Source organism: Eptatretus burgeri, chromosome 14 (genome assembly GCF_056783735.1).
Source record: "Eptatretus burgeri isolate ZD-2024b chromosome 14, Ebu_testis_v1, whole genome shotgun sequence".
NCBI lineage: Eukaryota > Metazoa > Chordata > Myxini > Myxiniformes > Myxinidae > Eptatretus > Eptatretus burgeri.
This window is the reverse complement of record NC_140974.1, coordinates 11,277,064-11,286,711: the sequence shown is the minus strand read 5'-3', so window position 1 is coordinate 11,286,711 and position 9,648 is coordinate 11,277,064.

The following is a 9,648-nucleotide window of genomic DNA, read 5'->3' as shown; positions in this document are numbered from 1 at the left end:
TACGTGCCTGTACGTGCGTGGCCGTATGTGCAAAAAAAAAAATTAAAAAAAACTTTCAAACCGCGAGCCAGAAACAACCACACAGGCCGTTCCTTCGCTCTCGTGTGCCCATATGTGCGCGCCCGTACGTGCAACCCCCGCCCCCCCCAAAACTTTCAAACCACAAGCCAGAAACAACCACACAGGCCGTTCCTTCGCTCTCGTGTGCCCATATGTGCGTGCCCGTACGTGCAACCCCCGCCCCCCCCCCAAAACTTTCAAACCACAAGCCAGAAACAACCACACAGGCCGTTCCTTCGCTCTCGAAAACGACGACTGGATTGGGGCATTGTGTTTATCTATAAATGCGCATAAGAAATCAAGAAATTATTAGAATACACAGTCATCACCATCCGGAAGTCCGTACGTTGTCACCTGTAATGGGAAACGCGGCTGAGGTTCTCTTACTCATCAGCCACGCCCACGCAGCAACGTGTCTTGTCATTGGTTGGTAAATAAATGGCCGCAGCAACGTGTCTTGTCATTGGTTGGTAATTAAATGGCCATAACTTGGGAAGCACTTGTCCGATTAATATCAAACCTTGAAAAGACACATACTCAGGTCCCCAAGAATATACCTGGCAAGTTTCAATTAGATCGGAGCAGCGGTTGTCGAGAAACAGCGGTCACAGACACACACGCAGACACACGCAGACACACACACACAGACACAGACACAGACACACACGCACATTGCTGGAATTATAGATAGATGGTGAAAGTCCCTCTCTTCTCTGGCAGCTTGGACCAATGGCGTGCCACCTTGCTTATGACCAATCAGGTAGCCATGCTGGGAGGGTCTAGTCCCTATCCAGAGAACACCTCCCCACCCCTCCCCCAACAGTGTGTTGAAGAAGTTCTGCAGCACATGTCATGAGCCGTAAGCCGGCTGCGTCGATGACGCCTGTTATGCCCCCTTCTCACTTGGTTCCGGCCCTGTCAGACTCAGGGATATAGAATGAAACCAACTTACCCGATGAAATAACTCGGTTGGGCCACACCAGACACCTTAATCCTTTCACATACACTTAATACCAGTGGCCCCGAAATACGATTTGCCTTTCAATACAACTGATCATTGACCTCCCAACCCAGAAAACATATCAATATTATAGTATCATGTATTAATCGTTTAACACATGTACTACATAAGTATTAATTTATCCGAACTAGCAAGTTGTCCGTGTCTGCGTGGGATTCTTAACAGGGTAGGGATGGAGGAGGAAAAAAAATGCAAAGAGCTTCTTCTGTCATCGAGTCTGCAAGCTGGGAGCAACAATTCCCTTCTATTGCCACATCTGATGTAATTATAATGCTCTAATGGTGGTGAGGTGCTCCACCTGAAATGATCTGTTACCTCCACCACCGAGGGTGAGGGAGGCTATGTTTTCACCCCTTCCTGTTTGTTTGTGCACACGATAATTATAAGTTTCCAGACCTGGATACGATAAGTATTTGTATACTGGATATTTCAAAAAGTTGTGGACAGATCCGGATGAAATCCGGATCCGACGACGAGAATTTTTCAGCGATTCTTCTCCATTGAGATTATTGGCCCCAAAAACGATATCTCAAAAAGTTGTGGACTGATTCGGACGAGACTTGGTGGACAGGTTGGGTGTGTGGAACGAACGAAGTGATTTGATTTTGGTGAAGATCCAGATATGCAGCTGATATGATAACTTTTTAAGTGATTCTTCACCATTGAGAGAAAGGGCTGAAAATATTATACAACATAAAATGTCAAAAATGTATTTGACCCGATATGTTCTCGTGAATCAGGCATGACGTGGCGGAGGTGAGTGCTCCACCGAGTGCCCTTCTTGTTCTACATCAGAAGCTTTTTATGTCCTCGGGTATGTAATAAACATTTATAGTAGTGTCAAAACCAGTGACCAAATGCAAATTAATAGTAGGACAGGGAAACCCAGAAAGTTGTACAAGACATGGGAATGAACATGGAAGGAATTTTTTTATTTGTGTTCGCGTTCTGTTCACCCCTCGTCATGCGCGTTCTATTCACCCCTCGTCATGCGCGTTCTGTTCACCCCTCGTCATGCACGTTCTGTTCACCCCTCGTCATGCGCGTTCTATTCACCCCTCGTCATGCGCGTTCTATTCACCCCTCGTCATGCGCGTTCTATTCACCCCTCGTCATGCGCGTTCTGTTCACCCCTCGTCATGCACGTTCTGTTCACCCCTCGTCATGCGCGTTCTATTCACCCCTCGTCATGCGCGTTCTGTTCACCCCTCGTCATGCGCGTTCTATTCACCCCTCGTCATGCGCGTTCTGTTCACCCCTCGTCATGCGCGTTCTGTTCACCCCTCGTCATGCGCGTTCTATTCACCCCTCGTCATGCATGTTCTATTCACCCCTCGTCATGCGCGTTCTGTTCACCCCTCGTCATGCGCGTTCTGTTCACCCCTCGTCATGCACGTTCTGTTCACCCCTCGTCATGCGCGTTCTGTTCACCCCTCGTCATGCACGTTCTGTTCACCCCTCGTCATGCGCGTTCTATTCACCCCTCGTCATGCGCGTTCTGTTCACCCCTCGTCATGCACGTTCTGTTCACCCCTCGTCATGCGCGTTCTATTCACCCCTCGTCATGCGCGTTCTGTTCACCCCTCGTCATGCGCGTTCTATTCACCCCTCGTCATGCGCGTTCTGTTCACCCCTCGTCATGCGCGTTCTGTTCACCCCTCGTCATGCGCGTTCTATTCACCCCTCGTCATGCATGTTCTATTCACCCCTCGTCATGCGCGTTCTATTCACCCCTCGTCATGCACGTTCTATTCACCCCTCGTCATGCACGTTCTATTCACCCCTCGTCATGCGCGTTCTATTCACCCCTCGTCATGCACGTTCTGTTCACCCCTCGTCATGCGCGTTCTATTCACCCCTCGTCATGCGCGTTCTATTCACCCCTCGTCATGCGCGTTCTGTTCACCCCTCGTCATGCACGTTCTATTCACCCCTCGTCATGCGCGTTCTATTCACCCCTCGTCATGCGCGTTCTATTCACCCCTCGTCATGCGCGTTCTATTCACCCCTCGTCATGCACGTTCTGTTCACCCCTCGTCATGCACGTTCTATTCACCCCTCGTCATGCGCGTTCTATTCACCCCTCGTCATGCGCGTTCTATTCACCCCTCGTCATGCGCGTTCTATTCACCCCTCGTCATGCACGTTCTATTCACCCCTCGTCATGCACGTTCTATTCACCCCTCGTCATGCGCGTTCTATTCACCCCTCGTCATGCGCATTCTATTCACCCCTCGTCATGCACGTTCTGTTCACCCCTCGTCATGCACGTTCTGTTCACCCCTCGTCATGCACGTTCTATTCACCCCTCGTCATGCGCGTTCTATTCACCCCTCGTCATGCGCGTTCTATTCACCCCTCGTCATGCGCGTTCTGTTCACCCCTCGTCATGCACGTTCTATTCACCCCTCGTCATGCGCGTTCTATTCACCCCTCGTCATGCGCGTTCTATTCACCCCTCGTCATGCGCGTTCTATTCACCCCTCGTCATGCACGTTCTGTTCACCCCTCGTCATGCACGTTCTATTCACCCCTCGTCATGCGCGTTCTATTCACCCCTCGTCATGCGCGTTCTATTCACCCCTCGTCATGCGCGTTCTATTCACCCCTCGTCATGCACGTTCTATTCACCCCTCGTCATGCACGTTCTATTCACCCCTCGTCATGCGCGTTCTATTCACCCCTCGTCATGCGCATTCTATTCACCCCTCGTCATGCGCGTTCTATTCACCCTTCTCATGCACGTTCTGTTCACCCCTCGACATGTGTGTTCTATTCACCCCTCGTCATGCACGTTCTGTTCACCCCTCGTCATGCGCGTTCTATTCACCCCTCATCATGCGCGTTCCATTCACCCCTCGTCATGCATGTTCTATTCACCCCTCGTCATGCGCGTTCTGTTCACCCCTCGTCATGCGCGTTCTGTTCACCCCTCGTCATGCACGTTCTGTTCACCCCTCGTCATGCGCGTTCTATTCACCCCTCATCATGCGCGTTCTATTCACCCTTCTCATGCATGTTCTATTCACCCCTCGTCATGCACGTTCTATTCACCCCTCGTCATGCGCGTTCTATTCACCCTTCTCATGCGCGTTCTATTCACCCCTCGACATGTGAGTTCTATTCACCCCTCGTCATGTGCGTTCTATTCACCCCTCGTCATGCGCGTTCTATTCACCCCTCGTCATGCGCGTTCCATTCACCCCTCCTCATGCACGTTCTATTGACTGCTCCTCATGCATGTTCTATTCACCCCTCGTCATGCGCGTTCTGTTCACCCCTCGACATGTGTGTTCTATTCACCCCTCGTCATGCGCGTTCTATTCACCCCTCATCATGCGCGTTCTATTCACCCTTCTCATGCATGTTCTATTCACCCCTCGTCATGCGCGTTCTATTCACCCTTCTCATGCGCGTTCTATTCACCCTCCTCATGCATGTTCTATTCACCCCTCGTCATGCGCGTTCTATTCACCCCTCGTCATGCGTGTTCTATTCACCCCTCCTCATGCGCGTTCTATTCACCCCTCGACATGTGAGTTCTATTCACTCCTCGTCATGCGCGTTCTATTCACCCCTCGTCATGTGCGTTCTATTCACCCCTCGTCATGCGCGTTCTATTCACCCCTCGTCATGCGCGTTCCATTCACCCCTCCTCATGCACGTTCTATTGACTGCTCCTCATGCATGTTCTATTCACCCCTCGACATGTGTGTTCTATTCACCCCTCGTCATGTGCGTTCTATTCAACCCCTCGTCATGTGCGTTCTATTCACCCCTCCTCATGCATCTTCTATTCACCCCTCCTCAAGCCGCTGTCACACCTTGACGATTTAGCTAGCGTATGCCGATTTATGAAAAAATTGTCTAAAACGCTGGCACACGTCGAATACTTTATGGGTAAGTTTGTATACGTGAAGAGCACGCTGAAAAACACTGCCATACGTCGTAGTACGCTGGCTTTAAACGTTGTACTTTTGGGTTGACCTCAAATTTTCCATGCTTGAAATTTTTCGACGTATGCGTATGACTCACACGTTCCGCTACGCTGGCCATAAGTTGTAGGCAAGTTATGCGATCGTTGACACACGTCGACACACGTTACTTGTAAGTTACTCATAAGTCGAAACACATCGAGGTAATGTTTAGCGTACCCGAAACTTATTTCTAACCCATGAGTAACGTTTTGTAAGCACGCTACACGAACGTTGTTCACACTTCGCAACACGTTACTTGAAAGTTCCTCATACGTCGAAACACGTCAAAGTAATGTTTAGGGTACCCGTGACTTATTTATAACCTATGAGTAACGTGCTTGGGAATTATTTGTAAAGCATGACCTACGCACAAATACGTATGTAGACGTGTTTGAGGTCTTCAGGACGACTACAGAACTTACTGAACGCGGTTCTAACTTACAGATAACGTATAATGACATATTGGCAGCGATTAGCGGAATTGGTATATAAAAAGGGGCTTCACAGGAGGAACCGGTCTTTTTTTCAGACTTCGTGGTGAGTACATGTCCATGTCATTCCCAGAGATGGAGGATACGGCAAGGCTGAGACGACAATACCTACCTGCCCTCTAACATCAACATGACCTCATCGAGTTGACGCTGCACCAGTTGCGTGCCAATAGAGCAGGGAGAAGAAGACGTGAACGGAGGAGAAGGAACTGGGTCAGACCATGGATCGGGAGGCGATGCCATTACGGCATATATGACCAGCTCATGGTGCAACTCCGGAACGAGGACCATGCATCCTTCATCAACTTCCTGCGAATGCCCCGAGCGATGTTCGACGAGCTGCTACCCAGAGTGGGTCCAAGGATAACCAAGCAGTACACCTTCTACAGGGATTCGCTTGAACCTGGCATGAAGCTGGCACTGAGCCTGCCGCTGTTGGTGCCGTGACTGCAGTGCTGTGGAAGCGATTTAACTCGTTCAATGAAAAGGATTTCAATTGTCGAGCACCAGCGTCCAAAAACAATAAGCGAGTGGCAGCCATTTATTAAAAGTGAAGTTGCAGCCTATGAATAGAAAACCTCACGTAATCGTCGACGATACGCTGCCACGCTATGCATACGTTAGACTATCGTTGGACATAGGTTGTGGACACCTAAAACACGCTAATCAATCGTTGGTATAACTTATCTACAAGTTATCGAAGCGTTCTCTGTTCATTACTAGTACATTATGCATTTGTCCAAGTCGTTTTGAATACTTTAAAAACTGAAACAAAAAAATAGTTCATCGTGGGAATGAGAAAAAAAAAATTAGCCGAAAAGAACATCGAACAATGGTGCAAAGTAGTCTCCTATTCGTGGACGCAACGAGGATCCATCATCACCCAACCCTCCCCATCACGCTCACCTACCACTATGGACATGGACCTACTACTACTACTACTACTACTACTACTACTACTACTACTACTACTACTACTGACACGCTCACCTAATACGACTACAACTGATGCTACTGACATTGACATCTACTCAACATGGAGTCTGGAACACTGTCAGACTCCATGTTGTGTGTATTGAGCACCAGATTCTCCTTGAGCACCAGATTCTCTCAGCGTGTTCCTCTTGTGAAGCCCATTTGTACATACCAATTCCCCAAAACGCTGCCAAATCGCCATTATACGGTAGACGTAAGTTAGAAACACGTTCAGTAAGTTCTGTGGTCGTCCGGAAGACATCAATTAAATTAGTCTACATACCACAATGTGTGTTTGAGATACTTTACACAGAGGTTCAAAGCACGCTACTCATTGGTTCAAAGCACGCTACTCATAGGTTAAAAATTAAGTTTCGGGTATGCTAAACATTACCTCGACGTGTTTCGACTTATGAGTCACTTACAAGTAACGTGTGTATGACGTGTGACAACGATCGCGGAGCGTGCCAAGAACTTATGCCAGCGTATGCGGAACTTATGAGCCATACGTCGAGTACGACGTAAACTTTTCAGCATGATTGAAATTTCACGATATACAAGACGTACCACGGAATATGACAGCGTACTTCATTGTTTTTCAACGTGCTCCCAACGTATACACAACTTACCCTTACCGTATTCGAAGTGTGCCAGCATTTTAGACACATTTTTCATAGGTCGGCATACGCTCGCTATATCGTCAAGGTGTGACTGCGATGTTAACACTTCCAATTTTCAGGCGGTTATGATTTAAATCGGCGTGCGGCAGGTTTTTAACAGACAACGCCACGAGTTCGTGGGCGATACGTGCAACGTGCTATGTCTAAGTTAAACTATCGTTGGGCATAGGTTGTGAACGCCGACAACAGGCTAAGCATTCGTTGGTATAAGTTATCGAGAAGACAACGAAACAAACGTTCTGTGCCCGTAACTAATACGTTATGCATACGACCAACACGTTATGAATACGACCAAAACTTTTTTTTAAAAACCTCAAAACTTCAGCGTACGCCAACGCTTTACATACATTTTTATACGTTGCCATTGCTGGCTAAAACGTCAAGGTGTGACAGCGCCTATATGCACGTTCTGTTCACCCCTCCTCATGCGCGTTCTATTCACCCCTCTTCATGCGCGTTCTGTTCACCCCTCCTCATGAGCGTTCTGTTCACCCCTCCTCATACGCGTTCTGTTCACCCCTCCTCATGCGCGTTCTGTTCACCCCTCCTCATGAATCTTCTGTTCACCCCTCCTCATGAACCTTCTATTCACCCCTCTTCATGCGCGTTCTGTTCACCCCTCCTCATGAATCTTCTGTTCACCCCTCCTCATGAACCTTCTGTTCACCCCTCTTCATGCAAGTTCTGCACGTTCACCTTTCATTACACACGTTCTCTTCACCTCCTATCTCTTCTTTTCTTCGTCCATTCCAGTGCTGGTTGTACCCAATTTCCCCCCCCCCCTACGAAACTGTCAGTTCAACCTTTCTCTTCCCATAAGCCTGATTGTTGTAGAAAAAAACAAAAAAACAATCACCTTCTTCTCCCATTAACGTTTTGTATACATTTGAAAGTTCATGGGTCAACTGCAGAACTTAACGGCTCATTCGGCATCTCACTCTCAACCCCAAAAAATGGAGAATGTCGTGTTGAGGGTAGTGTGAACATGAAAAATGATAAGTGCAGAATGTCAATTGTGCCTGAGAGAGTTTGAAGGAATGAACCTTTTCGTCACTCACATCCATGAGTTTGGAGCGGACCGGCAATGGCAGACGAGCAGAACATCCTTCAAAAACCCAAGTGTTTCCTCGAGCCCCGCTGCAGGTGGAATCGAACCTCTCCAATGCGTATCACCCTTCTCTACTTTCTATAAAAGGGAATCAAGCACTTTGGGAGAGACGTTCGTTTATAGTCCGTGAAGTCTTTCGGCTCCACCATGAGCAGTTAGTGAAATATTTGGCGACAACACACTTTTTCATTCCTTCTTTCATCAAAACATTATTTTCTGGAGTTTGTTCTTTAACCACTCGTGCAGTATGGAAGAGCCAATAATGCACATTTTCGAGGTTGTTTTTTTTTGGCAGCCCAGAGGGAGTCATCCATCGCATGACAATCAAACTCAAAAGCCAGAGTGACTGAAATAATCTGAACAACCATGACGCATTGTCAGTTATTACTGAATGGTCGATGCATTTTTCAGTTGGATAGTTATGAAAGCTGGTCTTACGTAATTCTCGAAAGTGTGTGCAAAGGTGTTCGTTTAAATGCTGCAATCGTTGTATTTAGTATTAAGTGGTGTGAAAATGAGGAAAAATAAGTACCAGTCGGTGCAGTGATACATCAAGAGACAGACTTACTGATCACAATGCGTGAAAAGACGAAACTTTTATTTAACACATTGAAGTTAACCTAATGTTCTTCTGCATTTAGTTTTATGTGTGTGGGTGTGTGGAGAAATGTGTGTCCCCCCCCCCCCCACCCCCAGGAGTCAACCCCCCACTCCAGGGTTAACAGAGTGCCTGTTTTCAGATGCACTCAAAGACAAGATGTAACTCCAGCATCTGTGTCCGAGTTGGATAGAGAAGAGTGGGATTGAGTGGCACTAAGGTGGTGGTGGTGGGTGTGGTGGGTCGGTGGGGGGATGGCAATGACAGAAAAAGGTGAAGGGGTGGGGGTAAACAATATTTATCTAACGGCGTCGTTGAGTGGGTGCGAGAGAAGGCCGTGCTTCTTTTGGAGTCTTGCGTTCCCGCAAACATCTCGAGTTGGGTTTCATTCGCCTGTAAATCCGCAAGGACAGCAGGCGCGGCGCTTTGAAGTGGCGAATCCACTGACACCCGGACCAGCCACGCCACCGCTCAGGGCGATCACGCGTCTGGCATCGCACGAGGTCCTGTCGCTCGGATCGGCGCCGGCTCGCTGCGCTGCATGAACAGTGAACCGCCACTGATGTTTTTATTGCTACAATTGATCACCGTTTATCTGCAGACTTCATTGACTGGCTATCTGAGAGGGCAGGGGGTGCATCTGTCGGAATGCGGCCATTTTCCCCTCCTGAGAATATCCTCAAGTTAACAACAAATCTATCAGCAAAATAAGCACGTGACCCGATACCATCGAGCTAC